The following is a 20,043-nucleotide window of genomic DNA, read 5'->3' as shown; positions in this document are numbered from 1 at the left end:
TGGACTTCCTGTAAACAGAATGTCCCAAAGAGCCATCAGCCCTCCTCTCAAACAGAACATCCAATAATGGCAGCTTGCCATCTTTCTCCACTTCCATGGTGAATTTGATGGATGGGTGTCTGGAATTAATGTGGTCAGGAAATGGTTCAATGCTGGGAGGCCATGTGGCCAAATGACGAAAGTGTTATCCACATATCTCTTCCATAGGGAAGGGCGAAGGGTGGATGTCTGGATGGCGTCTGATTCAAATTTCTCCATGAAAACATTGGCTATCACTGGTGACAAGGGGGAGCCCATAGGGGTACTCTCATTTTGTTTGTAAAAGGTACCATTTCAGGTTAAGGAAGTGTTGGTGAGGCAGTACCTAACCAGTGCAGGTACATCAGGGTTCAGCCCATGTTGGACCAAGTCTTCAATTATTGTTATGGTGTCAGGCACTGGGACCTTGGTAAACAGAGACACCACATCAAAGCTGACGAGGATATCGTCAGAAGACAGTACAATGTTCTTGACCATAGAAACCAATTGGGTTGAGTTAAGTACTGATGAGGTGGTCTTGCCAGTGAAAGGAAGCAGAGTGTCCGATAAAAAACGGGCTAGTTTGTAGGTAGGAGAGTTGATCGTGGACACGATGGGTCGTAGTGGGGTACCTTCTTTATGGATCTTGGGAAGACCATAGAATCTGGGAGGTCTTGCAGCCGAGGGTTTTAGGGAGGGAAGTTTGGATGGTTCAATCAAGGAAGTCGAACTAGTGATGATCTTGTTGGTTTTTATCGTTAGGCTGTTAGTAGGATCACTTTTAATTTTTGAGTAGCTCCCATCATTGAGTAGGTCCTGGATTTTGTTGTTGTATGAGTTTTCATTCATAATGACAGTGGCATTGCCTTTGCCGGCCGAGAGGATGACTATATCATCCCTCTCGCTCCCCCCCCCCTCAACCTGTATATAATCCCGGTTGTCTCAGAGCTGTCCACTTGACACAGATATTCTGCTGTGACTGTTCCACCTTAAGACGGAAGCTCGTGTTGCCTCCGAAACGTCGTGATTTAATTTAGTTGTTTTCTTTACTTTTCTTTTACCTACGTGACTTTACCGAAAAAACCAAAGAGTATGAATCTTTGCAGTCACGACAGCTTCAAATCTATAATTTTAGAGCAGTGTTCTTCACTAATTGTCAGAGGGGGGGGGCACTTTTGACGATAAGACACCATCAGTGTTGAGGGCCGCCACACATTTGATACCATTGGGGTTTGTGCCAGCGGCACGATGGTGATGATTGGGGAGGTGTTGTCACGTGTTGTGTATTGTGGGGGCCCCACACGTCAGGGGCCGCACTAAAGGCCACCAGGGGCCGCCAGTGGTTGCGACGGCCTTGTGATGAAGAACACCGCCTGAGAGCTGCGTTTGATTCCTGGCCATGGCTGTCGTCAGTGGTGAGTAATATCTGAACCAACTTCACCAACCTGCAGGCACTGACACGGCACGCAGAGGGCTTCATCCAGCAGTGGATTGATTAAGGCAGGGATTTATACAATTCATTGTTATGCATTGTATCTAATGGTTCTGATTTTCCATCTCAGCCAATATGAAAAAGTCAACTGTATATATGACACACTGATCAGTCCATTTGTCACTTGACCCCATTCCATAGTCAATGATTCAATTCCTACATCGGCAGCGTCAGCTCTGCCGAGTCTCTACTCAAAAGGGAAAATGAAACAATAAGCTTTTAGAGGTTTTCATTTAGCAGTGGACTGGCAGTGGCTCATAATAATATCGTTCACAAGAAACGACGAATGTCTCAGAATCAGAGCCCAAAAACAAATATTGAATTTTCAATAACAAGCAAATTATATAGCAAACCTGAAATGGCATTAATTTGAAATGCACTTTTAAAGTGCAATTGGTTTTCCACTGCGTAAATGTATCGTCCAGTAATGCCAGACCTGCTTCTCAAGCACTGCATCCAACGATGCACCGTGTGATGTGATGTGTAAACAAGTCGAGACACAAAGACGAGCAAATGTGCTTTTGACAGGAGACGTGTACATAGTCGCGTCTTTGTTGCTCACCACATTCATTAGGAAGCGTTACAATGCCAACTAAAGCTTCCGCATATTACATTGACAATGCAGACTGAGCCACCATATGCCCCGAACGTATTAAAAATGCCGTTGCCATTTCCCTGGGTTTTTCTTTGTATTATTGCCACGATGAATAAACACACATTTATTTATTTGTCTTATTATTATGCATTTCTTCGCTTTCCAAAGAGCAGGTGCACGGTCACAGCAGCAACGGAATCAACGTGGAAATTGCAATCATTCACAAGGAGCTTTCGCTCTTCTCCCAGGGCAATATGTTGGATCGCGATTTCAAATTCCGTGCACGTTTTTGTGATTTCTTCACATCCCCCCCCACTGCATTGCAGATTTTTTTTGTGTAGCTACCGCAGGGTGGGGCTTTTGTATCCCCCACATGCTGCTCCGCGTGAGCTCAGCAGTGGGAATCTTCCACTCCGCGATGGACAATGTTACCCGGTTTTACCTGTCAGCGTCGCGCGTGGCTTTCCCCACGCATGCACAAGCGGACCAGCGTGTACAGTGTGCGTATCCAGTATTCGTATTCAGTATGCGTGTCCAGTATGCGTATCCAGTATGCGTATTCAGTATTCGTATTCAGTATGCGTATCCAGTATGCGTATCCAGTATGCGTGTACAGTGTGCGTATCCAGTATGCGTATCCAGTATTCGTATTCAGTATTCGTATCCAGTATGCGTATCCAGTATGCGTATCCAGTATTCGTATCCAGTATTCGTATCCAGTATGCGTACCCAGTATGCGTATCCAGTATGCGTATCCAGTATTCGTATTCAGTATGCGTGTCCAGTATGCGCAAGTGTTACGGTGGAGAGATGTTTAACTACCTCGCCTGGTATGCAGGAGGTCATGGATTCGATTCCAACCCTGACGCCTGCTGCTGCTGATGTATATTTGTAGTTTGCGTGTCTCTCTCTCCGGGTCCTCGGCTGATCCCTTCACATTTAGAACACGTGCTTTTAGGGTATTTTGGCTGCTATCAATCTCCACGCGATAAGCCACTTCGTTGGGCTGTCATTCGAGGTCACGTCGCTTCCTGTTTGCAGAACTAATCCTCCGTGGTCCCCGTGTAATGCAAATAACACGACTGGTAAATAACTAACCTCATTTCAAGAGAATGATCTGGTGGCTCATCCTTTTGTTTGCGTTAGGTTCGATTCCCGCTCACGGCCAACACCGGTGACGATTATCTGAACCGGTCCTGGGCCTCTCCTAGGTCGACTCAGCCTCAAACTAGTACCCGGTGTGGTGTGTATACATCGCCACTGGGGAGACAAAGGCGGCCGGGCGTGGTGTTGGCCACCCACCCCCTCCTGTGCCGTGTCCGGCCTTCATAGGTGCTCCTCGCTAACAGCACTTGCCCCAACAGTCTGTTAAGGGGCCGTCCGTAAATGACGTCACGCGATTTTGGGCGATTTTTGACCCCCCCCCTCGTCACACGACGTCACAAAAAGTCAGACCCCCCCCCTCAAATATGACGTCACAAAGCTCTGCCCACGCCCCCCCCCCCAAAAAAAAACATTCTTCAAATCGCTTTAAACTTTTGTCATTGTAGTGCGTATTTAATGTGGCGCTGCATTCTGATGTTGTAGGAGAAAACATTTATTATGAAGTATATTTAATTATGTAGAACGTGTTGTCTATATTTATTTAAAGTTGCGCATTTTGATGTGACGTCACATTTCTAAACCCCCCCCCCTCGTCACACATCGTCACAAATGTCTGACCCCTCCCCCCTAGGTGCGTGACGTCATTTATGGACGGCCCCTAAGGCTACACGGGGGAATCTTTGTGTTGGCACGGTAGTGTAGCGGTTAGCGCTACGAACCTGGCGACCCGAGTTCAATTTCCGCTCACGGCCAACGTCAGTGACCGGGGGGGGGGCGGGGGGAGTAGAAACGGAGGGCGCAGTAGTGAGAGGACGGAAAGAGAAGCGCCGAGGTTTTGGAAGGATTTTATGGTAAAGTAAATTCTGGGTCATCCAGGCTTGTGTGGCTGTCGGTAAGGTTGACGATTCGGAGGGGTGAATGATTTGAAGCAGAAGAAAATGTGAGTGTCATCGGCAAAGAGGTGATAGTAAATATCAAAGGAAGAAAGAATGGATTGTAGGGGAGATGTGTATACGGAGGACAGAAGGGGACCGAGATGCAGCACTTGCAGGGCAGCACTTGCAGGGCTGCATCTTGACCCATCATGACCTTTCGATGGTTAATTTTATACGAGGGTTGTTGTGCGACGTGCTTAGATTCACAATCTCGGTATGGTTGTGTGTGTGTGTTTTATGAGCGGTTATTTACTGTTTTGAACATGGGTACCTCTGATTAGCATGATTGGCTATGTACGGTGCGAACGAAGTTCAACATACATACCTATGCAGCGTTACTTTCTGTCAAGTTGGGTGTTAACTGAGGTGTGGTTGGGGTGGGGTCCCTTCACATTTACAAAAATGCATTCAGATTATTTGCTGCCTATGAATGTCCACATGATAAGCCACTTTGTTGAGCTATCACTTGTGGCCAGTTAACTTCTGAATACCAAGCTAATACCTCAGTGGGCTTTATCTGGTAAGTTAAAAAAAAAATTGTTGAGTTTTATTTGTGTATATTTTTTAAGTTATGTATTTAGCTTTCCTTTACTTTGCACTTCCATCGTGTTCTTACGTTGCTTGTTCCCCGTGACCCTGGTTTCAAACGAGAATAAACACATTCTCCTGCGGAGGGAGCTGGTAGGAACGTTGGGTTGCTCGGTCAATGGCCAGGGTCAACGGCGGCACCACCACGTGGTGTATTCCGCAAATATGCCCGACTGTGAGGGCGGGCACAAGCCGGCGTGAAGGGTGGGGACCGAGTGGGGACCTGGGATGGTGGAGAGAGAGAAAAAAAGCTGTTCCTCAAAAAAAAGAGTACTGCACCGACCTTCCAGCGTTCAAATCATTGACTAAAACTCACCTTTTTTAAAATTGCTTTTAATGTTTAGCTAAGTTTGATGCGTTTTTTAGTGTTTTTACCATTTGATGTTGTTTTTGCTGCTTTATTGATTTTATGTAAAGTGTCTTTGAGTATTCAGAAAAGCGCTCACAAATAAAATGCATTATTTACACAATACCCACGAATTGGCGGCTTACAAAGTAGAGATTGAGAGCAGCCGCGTACTCCAAAGGCATGTTGTTGATTCTCCACGTGGAGGGGAAAATGTCGTGAAGATGGCCGGACGTGGTTGGTGGCCACCCAACCCCTCGTGTGTGACGTGGCCTCCCTCCCCACCCAGCCCCTCCCTCCCCACCCAGCCCCTCCCTCCCCACCCAGCCCCTCCCCACTCAGCCCCACCCCTCCCATTTTTGGATGCACGACGGACGGACGGACACAATAATCCCCTGTTGGCTGGTGGAACCAAGAGGTTCCTACCAGTATCAAGGTCTTCTGTCGATTAAAAAAAAACTGCAATTTGAACTTATTCAACGTCTAAATGCAACCGCATATCCAGACGCTGTACAAAAGAGTGGCCAAAATTTAGTTCAACAGAGCAAGTTAGAGGTAGAGGTGGGGGGAAAGGGATAATAATGATCCCTGCTCAATGGGTGCTTACTCTTTTCTTCTCTGCTATCCCCGTGTCGACTGGAACTCCCTTCCCTTGTTCACATCTCTCATTCTGCACCCCTTCCTCCTCTCAATTTTTTATTGACTGCCCCAATCCTATACTGTATATTGTATTGAGGGACTGTGTTATCCTGGTGTGGTCTGGGACTGCTTTCTAGTTGCTTCTGCGGCCTTGCCAAGGCTGTTGTTAATGACTCGCTTAGTTTTTCAAAATTAATTCACTCCTATAGTTTGTTTTTATTGTTTGTGATTTCAACTTGCTGACCCGCCCATACTGGGCATCTGTGAAAAAGTGCTTCATGTAGCACATCGGATTCCTCCAGTCTAAATACATATTCTGATTCTGTATGTCGGGGGTTGGTGGCAGAGGAGGGCAGGGTTGTGACAAACGCCGAGGAGCAAAAAGAACCAGCACCTGCTGCATGTCGAAGGTGTCACAAAAGAGTTAGCTACATAAAGTGGATTTGGATGGCGGGTTAAAATTTCCGCGTGAGATTACACAACGACCCTTCAAGCCGCAGCATCTCTTTGCTGATCCAGCTTGCTTTAAAGCGATGCAATCCACACCGATAGCATCGATTCAGAGGCCATTCGTCAATCTGTTGCTGAATGAAGGTCTCCTTACGCCGTGACGGATTTTTGGGGTCAGCGCTGATCGGTGAAGGAGAGAGCCCGGGGCCCTGCTCAGATATCACTCGCCAAACGATGCTAGCAATGGCCGGGAATCAAACTCAGGTGGCGGAGTTCACCGGGCAATTCGTCAACCGCACCACACTTTGAACTCACTCACAAATCATCTCGGCTGCATTACAATTATTTAATTGGTGTAGATTTCATTTTTTGGCTCACACACTTCATTCTATTCTTAGTTCTTTCGGTAAAGTCACGTTGAAGGGAAACAACAAAATAATAAAATATATATAAAACAATAAAAATTCTCACGACGTTTCGACCATAACACAAACGGTCGTCTTCAGGTGTGTTGGTTTGCATAAATTTATTTTTAAACGGTGCATTTATTTATTTATAAAAAACGTTAGCGCCACGCGCAGCGATTTGGCAGTTTATTTAGGACTAGTCCATCTATATATCTATAATCAAAATTGACACTTAATTCTGTTAGATGTGTAGTGTTCGCTTTCACTCGGACAACTTCTGTCTTTCTTCGAACACCGCTTTATTTACAACTCTCAGCATGTCCTCCACATTCCACAGTAACCAGGTCGCCATGGCTCGCTCGCTGTGCTTCACTCGACTCGCTCGTCACCTTTGTCTCTCCACTCCCCTTGATTACTTCGCTTACTCCGCCGCTAACTTCTTCGTCTCCGCTCTCCGCTATCACCGTCGCTATGCTCTCTCCACTGCTAACTACTTCGTCTCTGTTCACCGCTATCACCGTCACTATGCTCACTCCACTAACTGCTTCGTCTCTAACTCCGTCTCACTTCCACTCTGTCTTCCAAACTCTGTCTCTCAAACACAGCGTCTTCGCACACAGCATCTTCACACACAGCGTCTTTGCACACAGCAACTCCACCCTTCACTCCAACTCTCCCAAGCTCTCCAACTTCAACCCATCTCCAAGCTCAACTCCCTTCAACTCAACTCCCCTCTGTGACTCCGACTCCCGCTCTTATACCCGCTCTCATTACACCCCCAATTAATTAACCCTCGTCCCAACGGCACTCCGCGTGACCGTCACCTGTTTCTCCTCCAGACCTTTAGACGCCTCTCCAGCCCCGGCAACAGCACCAACCAATCACAGCCGTCCACGGCTCTCCCAGCTTAATTGCCCTAACATAACCTGCACTGTATTCGCCTTCGCTACAGGCTGACCCAAGATAACCCGTACCGTCTGTGTGATCATGTAATCACGCTGTTTCCACAACGCACCTTCGTACTCCACTACAGATGTAACTAGTTGGCTCCCCCCACCACTTATAGTGGGGGGGGGGGGATAAAATCTATTGCTTACTCCACAGTCTTGTCAAGTGTGTGGGGAGAAAAATCCACACGACCACCGGGAGAACATGCAAACTACAAATATACAGCAGGCGTCAGGGTCGGGATCGAACCCACTACCTCCTGTATACCAGGCGAGGTAGTTAATATCTCGCCGATCGGAGGTGCGGGGGAAGGACAACAATAGACGACTTGAAACATCAAATTGCCCGCCACACACGTAACTTCGTTCACCACTGATCAAGGCCGTAGCCATGGAGTGAACATTGGGGGGGACCAAATCTTCGAGGGGGTCTGGGGGTCCCCCCCCTAAAAAAAAACTAAATTTAAAAACTAATTTCCTACCTAAAATATAAAAAAATTAAGTAAAACATGGGATGGCCTTTTTTTTTAATCATGTCTAATAGTGTATTGTATTACATTGCTCTGTTTTTTTTCTTTCATACCTTTTCCTGTTTCATTGTATGTAATGGCAGAGATTAGGGATTCATAAAGTACAACCATAACCATACATATGTACAAGCTAAACTGACAAATATAACGTTATAGACATTAACGTTAGTTAAATACGCCCGTGAGCACCATTGTTGGTCGCTGGGTGAATGTGTGGCTAATTAACTTTCCAAGTAACTTACTTAGCTATGATAGCTCACGTTCGTGATGGTTGATTGATTAGCAATCGCAAATCGGCCCGTTTTCACCAAAAACGTTTGTTTCCACTCGACAGTGATATAGCCTACGTACGTGACACTCATTACATTGTAGTTTTCACTTTTGTTTTATACATTTGAAAGTAATGAAATGGAGAGACAGGACAGTGTTTGACATCAGTCGAGCAACGGCTTCTGCTGGGGTACGGCAAGACCACTTGGACAAATCACACGCAGAACTGCAGTACACCGTAATACTCGAATCGGTAGTAATAATAATGGCAATTTGTTAAGTTTAGTTATGATTACAGTTGCTAATGATTATTTTGGACGGCGGTATGTGGTTGCTTGTCGTAGCATAGCAATTATTCTTTAAAAAATATTTTTTTATATCAATATATTGGGGGGGATATTTTCAGCATATTTGAATATTGGGGGGGATGTGTCCCCCCCAATGTGTCCCCCCCAATATATATTACAATATCGGTCTTGCCGCTGAGCATGCGTTTGTACAGAGTTTTTACTCAAATTTAAATCCTTTCCGTTTGATGTCCAATCATCATAAAAATATGTACCGACAATTGTTTGCACTGACAATTGCCACATTGTACTTTAGACTACAAAACAAATAGTTTTTTTTTAAAAAAAGCATTACTCAACTTCCTAAGCACACCACATGTAGTTTACCATTTACTTTTAGATTGTGTCAATAAAGCACGTAGTATCAAATGAATAAACAGACCGGAACAAAACATTTCCTGTTGCTGTGCTGTTTGCTTTAATTTTCAAACTGACCGATATCAATTGAGTCATGGATATTTCATGTTCAACACAAAACGGAAAAGTAATTATTTTCATAAACATCCCTGATGCTCCTCCGAGGATTAAAAAAAATCCAAATATCTTAACAGAGCCGCAAGAAGGGTTAACTTTTTTTTTTACAGATTCGGTGAGCACTTCACTTTTTAAAAAAACCCACCACACGGCTCAGATTGGACTCCCTGGCTTGCAATTGAGAAATTATGTGAGCGGAGCAAGTTTATGATGGAGCAAATTTAAAATCAATTGAGTTTTCCATCAAATCGAGCATGCACTGTTGACTTCACGGGAATTTTTCTCACCACACGCTTAAAACGACAACCCAGGAGCCCAGCCAGGTGGACCAATAATTTTCCGTTACTTTGTTAGGCAACATTTCATTGGCCAAGCAAGACGCCAGTCGTGCCGACACACTTGCTTCGGGTTGCTGATGAGATGGCACACATGTCTAGTGGAGTACGAAGGTGCGTTGTGGAAACAGCGTGATACCATGATCACACAGACGGTACGGGTTATCTTGGGTCAGTCTGTAGTGAAGGCGAATACAGTGCAGGTTATGTTGGGGCAATTAAGCTGGGGTAGCCGTGGACGGCTGTGATTGGTTGGTGCTGTTGCCGGGGCTGGAGAGGTGTCTGGAAGTCTGGCGAGAAACAGGTGCGACGGTCACGCGGGAGCGCCGTTGGGACAAGGGTTAATTAATTGGGGGTGTAATGAGAGCGGGTATAAGAGCGGGAGTCGGAGTCTACAGAGGGGAGTTGAGTTGAAGGGAGTTGAGCTTGGAGATGGGTTGATGTTGGAGAGCTTGGGAGAGTTGGAGTGAAGGGTGGAGTTGCTGTGTGCAAAGACGCTGTGTGCGAAGACGCTGTGTGCGAAGACGCTGTGTGCGGAGTTGCTGAGTGCGGAGTCGCTGAGTGAGGAAGTTGAAGGTGGAGAGAGCATAGTGACGGTGATAGCAGAGAGCAGAGACGAAGCAGTTAGCAGTGGAGAGAGCATATTGACGGTGATAGCGGAGAGCGGAGACAAGAAGTTAACAAGGAGTAAGCGAAGTAATCGTGGGGAGTGGAGAGACAAAGGTGGCGAGCGAGTCGAGTGAAGCACGGCGAGCGAGCCGTGGCGACCAGGATACTGTGGAATGTGGAGGACATGCTGAGAGTTGTAAATAAAGAGGTGTTCGAAGAAAGACAAAAGTTGTCCGAGTGAAATCGAACACTACATTTGGTGTCAGAATGTCTACGAACCACGCCGACATGTGGAAGACGTCGACGGACTCGTCCGACGACGGCAACGAGGTGAACATGATTGCCGCATCGGGGCAAGTGTGTGCCGCTCCCCCGGCGGGCGGAACGAGCGTTGCCGACGGGGCTAAGCCAGCCCGCTGCCATTCTCGCGCCGCCGGGAAACGTCGACGACGGAGCCGCACCTCCCACGGCGCTGCAGGCGGGGCAGCAGGACGCACAGCACGCCGCTGCTTCGCCGCCATCGAGAGGGAGAGCGCCGGAGCTGGAGGAGAAAGAATGCCGCCGCCGCTGATGCGGGTGCCGGGGCAGGAAAATTGTGCGCATCGTGCGCGCGCGACCGCCATCGTGGCGGCCGGTCGGGACGCGGATCCCGCCAAAACGCCGTTCCCGCCATTCTCAACGCCTGTGGAGGGAGATGTTCAGCCGTCTTGGGGGCATCCTGTCGCTAGAGGATGCCATGCTTCGAGTTCTTCACATCCTCTCAGGCGAGTCGTGACACAACGCACCCGGCCCTAGACACACCTCACCCATCTTGCGAGCGCCAGGTTGTTGTTTTGCGTGTGGGTTTTTGTTGACCGCTGGGCTGCTGAACGGGGTTTCTGGCTGTGTGAATGTAGGATGAACGCAATGTCTTTGCTCGTGTGTGTGGTTACGGCATCGGGAGTGTTATCTGATGGGGCTGTAAATGATGAATTCGTGTGTGTGTCGAGTGTCCCTTTTAAATATCCTGTGGGTTGCCGTGTTAATGATTCGCGATTGTTATTGTATATGCTGTGTGGAGCTTCGCTTGTGATTGGTTATGTGTGACTGTGAAAAACCTTGTTCGTTGTTGTTGCCAAGGTATAGACTGTATATGCTGCGTGTACTGTATTACCTCATTCGGCGATTCGTGGGATTGTGTATAGTTGTTTTGCTCTCAACGGGTACTGATGCGGGATGTGAAGTGTATTGTGGTGACCGTTGGGTATTTGGGATCATCGCAAATTGTGCGTGCATGTTCGACATTGGAGACGGTGACATGCTGCCATTGATTTGGTATTGTGCTGGCTGTCAAATCTCTTGGGGCGCAGATCCTGACCAGGATGACCCAGTAAGTGTTGAGTGTCTAAAACGAGAGTGTGGTCCCGTCATGCTATGAATGATGGATTGACCTGACGGCCCGGAGGTTGAGGCCCTCCGAGGTGCGTCTGAAGCTATATGATGGAGCTGTAGGCTCGCCCTGGCGGCCCGGAGTTCGAGACACTCCGAGGTGCAATTGAAACAGTGGGCTGGAGATGTATCCCTCAGTTGTCAGGGTGCATGTTGTGCAGTGAGGTAACGATGTCCCTTCTCAACTCGGTTGGGGCAGCTGATTGCGGCAACGCGAGTCTTGGAGAAACACTGGTTTAAAATTCCCCCCGCTACGGCCGATTCATGCGACAAACGCCGGCGACGCGCAGAGGCGTCGGAGTGTGCGAAATGCGCTGTCTGTTATGATTCCCAGAGGAGTATACTGGAATGGGAGTGCGGGGAGAACCGCGGAGATATGCGGGTGCGCGGGGATTGTGGCATTGCCGTACAAGCATGCGGCCACCATTTTGTGTGTGCATGGGTAATTGTGTGATTATGGGTTGATTGTAGAATGTGTATTTTGGTTCCTTCCGCCGGGCAGAATTGATCATCTCCACTTCCCTGGACCGGGTGACTGTTGTGTCCGACGAGCCGAGGCGAGTGTTCGTCGAGTGATGCCTCAGGAGGGCTGGTTTCTCTCATCACAGGATTCCTGTGCCTGCCGCCCTTGGAGTCGCCGGTTGTGCTGGCTGAATGTGGACTTGAAGGGGGGAGTGGAGCGCCCGTACGTCGTTCCTGCGCATCCTCGGTTGCGCAAATGCGTTGAAGACTGGCCGCTGGAACTTGCTCCCAATTAATAACTTTCTGTTGATTTTCACGCCTCGTACGGCTGTTGTACATATGTTCTGTGATGCGTTGGTGTTGTTGTTGTTATGTGGTTGTTCATTGTTATGTCCGAGGTACTCCACTACCCGGAGGTCGAAGTGTCGTCGTAGCCGGGACGGCTTGCTTGGGAACATTGTTTTCTCTCACTTTAACTTGATCTGGCGATGCAGTTCAGATGCTGCAACTGTCAGATTTTTAACAGCGTTCATTATTTTGGTTTTCAGCCTGTGTTTGGTCCCTGCCCAAAACGTGCGGGGCAATTTGGACCAACCTTTCTCACCTCCAGCCATCGTTTCTCACTGCAGAGGCGTATTGCAGTGCAGCCTCTCATCGTGTTTTATCTGCCATGCCTTAAAGTGTTTTCTCAAACGACCATTTTATAGAACGCTGCCACTTTGTACGTATGTATGTTGAACTTCTTTCGCACAGTACGCAGCCAACCATGCTCATCGGAGGTGCCGAGGGAGGACAAGCTAAACACAAAAACAGTTCTTAAGATATTAATTTTCAATCTAGATTTAAAAGTGCATAGCTCCGGTGGCTTCCTAATATCGGTAGGAAGAGCATTCCAGACGGCCGCAGAAGCAGTGCCCGTCTTTGTTCGTTAGTTAGCCAAAAGCTGCTGCGAGGATGACCAGAGTTTGCGTGATGGTTTATGCTCCTTGATGAGATGAGCGAGGTTTTGTGATGCTACCTTAAGTGGTACCTTCATTCAGACGGCATTAATTTCCTCAGAATAATCAACCTGGAGGATGCTAATAATTTCAAAGAAAATTATCTGGTGATGCTGTGTTGGCAGTGGTCCACAAGCACAAAAATGTATGAACTAAATAAATTCGTAAATGACACTGTTTAAAAATATATATAAAAGGTGGCATTTTGAACAATGTCCCTTCTTTGTATCGCATCACAGAAAAGGACCATTGCGGAAAAGGTCGTGCATTATATATTTCTTTTAAGGCCACAGTGTTATAGACGAGTTGATTTTTTTGTGAATTTAAAAGCAGTGCTACCGTGCTCATCTACCCATCTTCCAACTGCCCATTCATTAAATCCAGAGCAGGCAGTCCATGGGTCCAGGACACAACTGGATACCACTTAAGGCAGCAAAGCTTTATTTACATGGCTAATAAGAGTTAATTATTCGATAAACCCACGAACATTAAAAAGGTGATCACATAATGCACTACTATTGGCCACATAATACAGACGGAACGATAAAGTGATGCGACCTTAAGTGGGACCGACAATGGTTTATATCAGGTATGGGCTAGGATCAGTCCGTTCTGTGAACAGTGTTACTCTTATTAGAACATATTTATTTAAACACAAAATGGCATTACACGAGTTACATTAATCCCAATTAAGCATCGCCCTCCAACCAGTCCCTATGAAAGGCTGATGTCAATTTGTATTAGAACGTATGCTGCCCTCTCGTGGTTGTGTTCATGATCATTGCAATCCGTTGGCTAGGCTGCGTTGTTGGCTCGGTCATGTCGCCCCCATAGTCTAAGTCTAACCACAGTGCGCCTCAAGCAGCGCCATACGAAATTTGGCCACAACATAGGCATTTTTACTAGGTATAGATGTTTAGGCAAACATACCTTATATTTTTATTATTTTATTGTTTCCCTTCTACCTGACTTTACAGAAAGAACCAAGAATATGAATCCCTGCAGTCATGAAAGCTTTAAATCAAAATGTATACCTCCAGTAGTTTTTAACACTTTCGGAAAAAAATGCTGATGGTTCTGAGTCCATGTTTGGTGAGATTTGTATTGTTTATATGGCTCTGCATAGCAGGGTGAGTAATGGCAAGTATATAACCTTGTGTTTATATATATTTTTAATCGTACTTTATGATTGTCAACTAAACCGTACGTACTGTGCTGAAAGAAATTGTTATAGGTGGATTCATTTTTAACTAATTTAGTTGCATTGCAAAGTGTGTGGCACGGTTATGAGGTCAGTGGGATATCAATGCTAGCATGAACCACGTGACATTAAATACATGAAAAAAAGATAGATTTACCAATTGTGCTGTTTCAATTTTTTTTTTTTACAATAAAAAACGTAATAAAAATCAATGGAACGTTTCTTCTCAGAAATATTTAATTTAGCGATGATAACAGTAGCGGTTATGCCAGGCAGACAGCAATGAGTAGGTACATTGGCTGCGATGAGACTTTTAATTGACTATTTTTATTTAGCGGTTTACTATTTTCATTGCAATTTCCATTTACCATTACTATTTTTACTCTTGGGTTCTTTCGGTAAAGTCATATAGAAAGAAAATAAGTTAAATAATAGAACACGACGTTTCGATTGCAACACAAGCAATCGTCATCAGGCAGGAATGGATGATAAAACAAACGTAGTAAACTTAGCAATATAATGCAATACAACACAGAGAGTCGGCTAACACAACAGTCAACACCCCACCTGGTTGATTTACGTTCTTCCAAAGATTGCTACATTTGAGAGAGAGACAAAACACAGATATGGAAACACACAGACAGACACACAAGCCGAGAGAGACGCACACAGAGACACATAGAGAGAGACACACACAGACAATTTACTATTTTTATTTACCAGGCCCACTGACATGTATCGCTCTTTTTCAGAAGCAACCTAGCCACAAATGATAGCCCAATGAAGTGGCTTATCACGCGGAAATCTATCACAGCCAAATACTCTAAACGCACGTTATTTCTAAATAAGGAAGAACTGGAGAAAAAAAAATCCACGCGACTATGGGGAGAGAGACATGCAAACTCCAAATATACAGGGGTCAAGGTCGGGATAGAACAAACAAACTCCCGTATACCAGGCGAGGTAGTTAACATCTCGCCACCACGGCGCCCACAATGGGAATCTGATAGCGGCTCTGCCTGGGGGAGAGCGTGCCTTGGCCAGTGAAGGCCTGGATGCCGAAGCGCGTCCCTTTTTATCGTCAGATCGCATCTCCCCAAGTGTTTTGGGGGACAACCATTTGGGAAATTTGGCCGGTTTTCAATAGGGTTAGTCTCTAATAGCAACGTAACGTTTGTTCGTGTTGGAGCATCTCTCTTACGAGGGGGTATTGTGCCTCCGCGTTGCAGACAGACCGAGAGGGCTGTTGCATAAACGTTTTAAAACTTAATTGTAGAGTTAAATGATGACGTCACCCTGCTGCTGCTCTATTTAAGACCGGGAGCAAGTGGAGGGCTTTACCATTCTGGCGAATTGCCTGATGATGCTGGATGTAATTACCAGCGAAACGTCGTACTCGAACTGTAAATGTTGTGGGTTTACTCTTCAACACACCGGTGGGCTAAAGTAGTGAACTATTTGTCTTTTGTCAACGTGACACTTTTTTGCTGATTGGCCGTGTCGGGTGGTGGAGGGTTACGACACATTTATAAATAACGCGATCTAACCCAAAAAAACCTTTATTATCGAATATAAATATGTATGAAATAGAACTTGACAATTTACGGTACATAATGTATTTGTCACTGCACGTCAAAGCCGTGAGATGTATGACACACTGTCTATTGCTCTGATGGCATCTGTAATTCATTTTTAATTCATATATCTCAGGAGATTTTGTTCACTTATGGCCAGTTAGAAAGAGTAAATATCTAAATAATAATACATATTGACTTCAAACTTTCGTGACTGCAGGAATTCATATTCTTTGGGTGTTTCGGTAAAGTCACGTGGAGAATTATTTTTTTATTTTTTACAAAAAAACGCCTTTGTTAATTTGTTTTGTTCTACGTGACTTTACCGAAAGACCCAAAGTATAATACTACGTATATTTACAGCCCTTTGGCATTAAATTTCTGCAATGGCGGAGCCAGGATTTTCAGGTAGGGGGGGGGGGAACCCCTCCAGCAATGAAAAATGATAGAGGAGTTGTTAGTGAGTAAGGAGTTGTTAGTGAGTAAGGAGTTGTTAGTGAGTAAGGAGTTGTTAGTGAGCAAGGAGTTGTGAGTAAGGAGTTGTTAGTGAGTAAGGAGTTGTTAGTGAGTAAGGAGTTGTTAGTGAGTAAGGAGTTGTTAGTAAGTAAGGAGTTGTTAGTGAGTAAGGAGTTGTTAGTAAGTAAGGAGTTGTTAGTGAGTAAGGAGTTGTTAGTAAGTAAGGAGTTGTCAGTAAGCAAGGAGTTGTTAGTAAGGAGTTGTCAGTAAGCAAGGAGTTGTTAGTAAGCAAGGAGTTGTTAGTGAGTAAGGAGTTGTTAGTAAGGAGTTATTAGTAAGTAAGGAGTTGTTAGTGAGTAAGGAGTTGTTAGTGAGTAAGGAGTTGTTAGTAAGGACTTGTCCCTTGCTTGTTACTCGACACGTGTGCGGCGATGGCACAGCCATCGATCGAGGGTCGAATTGGAACCGCGTTGTGTGATCGGCATCGCGCTCGCTGAAGGTGTTGATGCCTTCAGGGAAGTCGTGTACTGTATATGCAACTGCGTACAATTCTGTGAGTCACTTATAACTGCTTTGCCGTTACTTATCGCCAATTATGGACTCAGACTATTGTCCTATCATCTCATAAAGTCCCTGGCACGTAATAATATGCTACACAGTGGCAGTGGGGGTCGCAAAATGTCGATTTATCTATATATATAAAAAAGGGAAATTTGTGAATGTGTGTCTGTTCAAAATTTTTAGCGTACTTCCCGACATGCAATAAACTTGAAATTTGCCATGTGGGTACTTTCCAGACTATACACCATGTAAAAGTTATAAAAATAGACTTTAGTAGATTTTTTTTTGGGGGGGGGGGGGCGCAATAATGCATATATTTTGCACGGCAAGTGAGCTGTGACGTCACATCTGTCATGTCACCCGCGCATGCGGAAGCGTGGGGGCACGTGCCACCCCCCCACACTGGATAAATGTCTTTATCCTGACACCATATTTAGCAATAGGAGTGGTTTGACCATGCTTCACCACACTGGTTATGGTTGTCGGTGAAGGGGGGAAGCCTGGAATGGCTCGTATATCACGATCCACGGATGTTTGCCGTGGCCATGAATGAATCGAACTTAGGTTTTCAGGTTCAGAGCACATTGTTTACAGTAAATCATTTCACAAATATTTACACCCAAAGCTTATGAAAATGCAACACACGCAATGAATAATGAAATAATTATTTTAAACATATATAGCTAACCTGTGTAGTAATGCAAGAGGGGAACAATGTATTTGGAATAAATAAGGAATTTGCATTGATAGTTGTGGAGAGGTGGAACAGAATCGCAACATTCTTTAGTAACATTGCATTACAACAGAAAAAATATATATACTCGGTTAACCATTGTTTATGTTAACTGTACAATTGTATGAATTAATTTGTTCCTGCTGTACGCAGGTCTTGAATTTGCACTGATTCTTTGTTGGGTCGCTGGTAGACTGGATTAGGCACGTGGCTACTCGGAGTCTACTCTTAGTCACGTGCTGCAGTCATAGTGAGAGGCATACTGGATGTTGTGTGACGGGTTCGTAAATATTGCGTGGGTTGCCGACCCAGACATACCCAGCTGCAATTAAGTCCCGGTTGCAATGCAGTGTTCCTGATGGGGTTTTAGTTTTTATAGTTGTACGAAGAATTTGGTTAACAATGTGTTTTTTTATCATTTTACCTTTCATCTATTTTTCTTAAATGTTACGAGCGATATGGTCTGCTAGCATTATCTCTAGCATTATCAGTTTGTACTGCGTCAATAGGGTATTACTGAAGAAACAAAACAGCCCTTGATCGCTCGCCTTACCATACCGGATGTAAATAGTCTGGGGTGAATAACCTGGCACTCTCGACCTTATCACATTGCTCACGCTTGGTTTTATTATACATTGGCCAGCACGTGGATGACTCACAAATGCATTGAGCAATGCGGTTCAGAATCATTGACTCACTTAGCTTCTGGTGTTATACTGGTAGGAACCTCCTGGTTACACCAGCCCACAAGGGATTATTGTGTCCGTCCGTCCGTCGTGCATCCAAAAATGGGAGGGGTGGGGCTGGGTGGGGAGGGGAGGGGCTGGGTGGGGAGGGGCTGGTCACCCCGTGGTGCCCTTATAAAACTCAACGTTTAACTTACTCACGCCGGCTTGTACCGCCCTCACAGTCGGGCATATTTGTGGAATACACCACGCCGCCGTTTACCCTGGCCATTGACTGAGAAACCCAACGTTCCTACCTGCTCCCTCCGCAGGAATGTGTTCCAGAGAGAGGAACACATTGTCCTTTAAACCTTACATAACATGCCACCGGCTGCAAAGTTATTTTGATGCCGTACATAATGAAATGTGGTACACTAACGAGCATAAAGAAGAGCAGTTTTAATCAGTGTCTACTACCTGCTATTGCATGTGGTTTAGAATCGTGGGAATAAAAAAAATATACGGAACAAAAACAAACGCTTAAAAGTATTTGTTGGATTTGAGAACATGCTCAGGCCTAATGCTGTAATTCAAATTGTTAATAGTCGGCTTGGGCAGAAGTTGCTCCTAAAAGGAATGATGGCAGATGGTCATAAAGAGTGCAAAGTAGCAGCAAAAGGGATGGGATGTGTTCAAGAGGATGCCCACTGAGGAGATGGAGCAATGAAATCAGGTGATTAAAATATATATACTGTAGTAAGATCATGCGTGATGGACACAGAATGGGGAGGCCTTTGTCCAGTAGTTGATTGGCCTTGGCAGATGAGGACCAAATCACCTGATTGTGCCTGATCTCATCAGATCTCAAAAAGCTAAGCAGGGGGGTTCAACCTGTCGAGGTGTTTGGATGGGCGACCACCTTGCATAACAGGTGTTACAGGCCATGGGCTTACTTTTGTTTGTGCAGCAACATTTAGTGGTGCAGAAAGGTTCACCGTTGTACTTTCATTCGGTGTGTTCCCACATCTATGCTTTCGATCTACATGAATCTGCGTTGACCAGCGAGGTGAAGTATGGTCAAATAATCCCTGCAACCACCACGTCGAGAAGAGGCATTCGTCCAACAGTGGATTTACAATGTCCAGGACATGAGGGATCATGGACCATTGCCATGGTCCAGATTTACCAAAAAAAAGTCGTTCTGCAATTACATGTCATACAATGCCATTGGATGATGTTTTATTTTATATACTGTCATTATTTATGACATAGTAATTATAACGCTGACCAGCATTGTAAAGTGAATAAACAAAATGAATCATCCAGCAGTAGAGTGACTAAGCCATATCTACAACTGTGGCATTACCGACACTTCTGTAAGGGTAAAAACAAAGTTGATATCACACCGACAAACAACAAAATGACCTTTATTTCCTGGCCCTATAAAAGTCTGGGTTAATATATTGCAAGGGGAAGTTGTGACATCCCCTCATTCGGGTGATGCACAGAGAGTGTGGCTTATAAAGGCACCTGGCTGCACTCCCCAGACTGGAGCGTGTCACCAGGACCTCATGGCATACACAGCCAGAACACACAAGGTAAGCTTTGTTAAACATGTGTAGTGTTCCATTTCACTCGGACAACTTCTGTCTTTCTTCGAACGCCGCTCTATTTACAACTCTCAGCATGTCCTCCACATTCCACAGTATCCTGGTCGCCACCGCTCGCTCGCCGTGCTTCACTCGACTCGCTCGCCACCTTTGTCTCTCCACTCCCCACGATCACTTTGCTTGCTCCGCACCCGGCAACTCCGCACACAGCGACTTCGCACACGGCGTCTTCAGCTCCGCTATCGCTACGCTCTCTCCACTACTGGCTA

At 45.6% G+C, this 20,043-nt stretch overlaps 1 protein-coding gene across 2 annotated transcripts in view; it reads left to right on the top strand.

Annotated features, from left to right (window-relative positions):
• LOC116945550 (SPRY domain-containing SOCS box protein 4-like) overlaps positions 1–20,043 on the top strand; it is a 34,835-nt gene that overhangs the window by 8,953 nt on the left and 5,839 nt on the right. The window contains exon 2 of one of the 2 annotated variants that reach the window (XM_032959953.2): positions 19,712–19,762. The gene's annotated coding sequence lies outside the window, so the exon portion shown is untranslated. Of the gene's footprint in view, positions 1–18,350; positions 19,763–20,043 lie in introns of those variants that run through there. The other variant, XM_032959952.2, reaches the window with a different exon arrangement.

The sequence above is a fragment of the Petromyzon marinus genome, chromosome 24, assembly GCF_048934315.1.
Source record: "Petromyzon marinus isolate PM22_M1 ecotype Great Lakes invasive population chromosome 24, UKy_Petmar_22M1.pri1.0, whole genome shotgun sequence".
NCBI classification, from domain to species: domain Eukaryota; kingdom Metazoa; phylum Chordata; class Hyperoartia; order Petromyzontiformes; family Petromyzontidae; genus Petromyzon; species Petromyzon marinus.
Note: the sequence above shows the minus strand (reverse complement) of the source record. Positions and strands in the feature narration are given on the sequence as shown.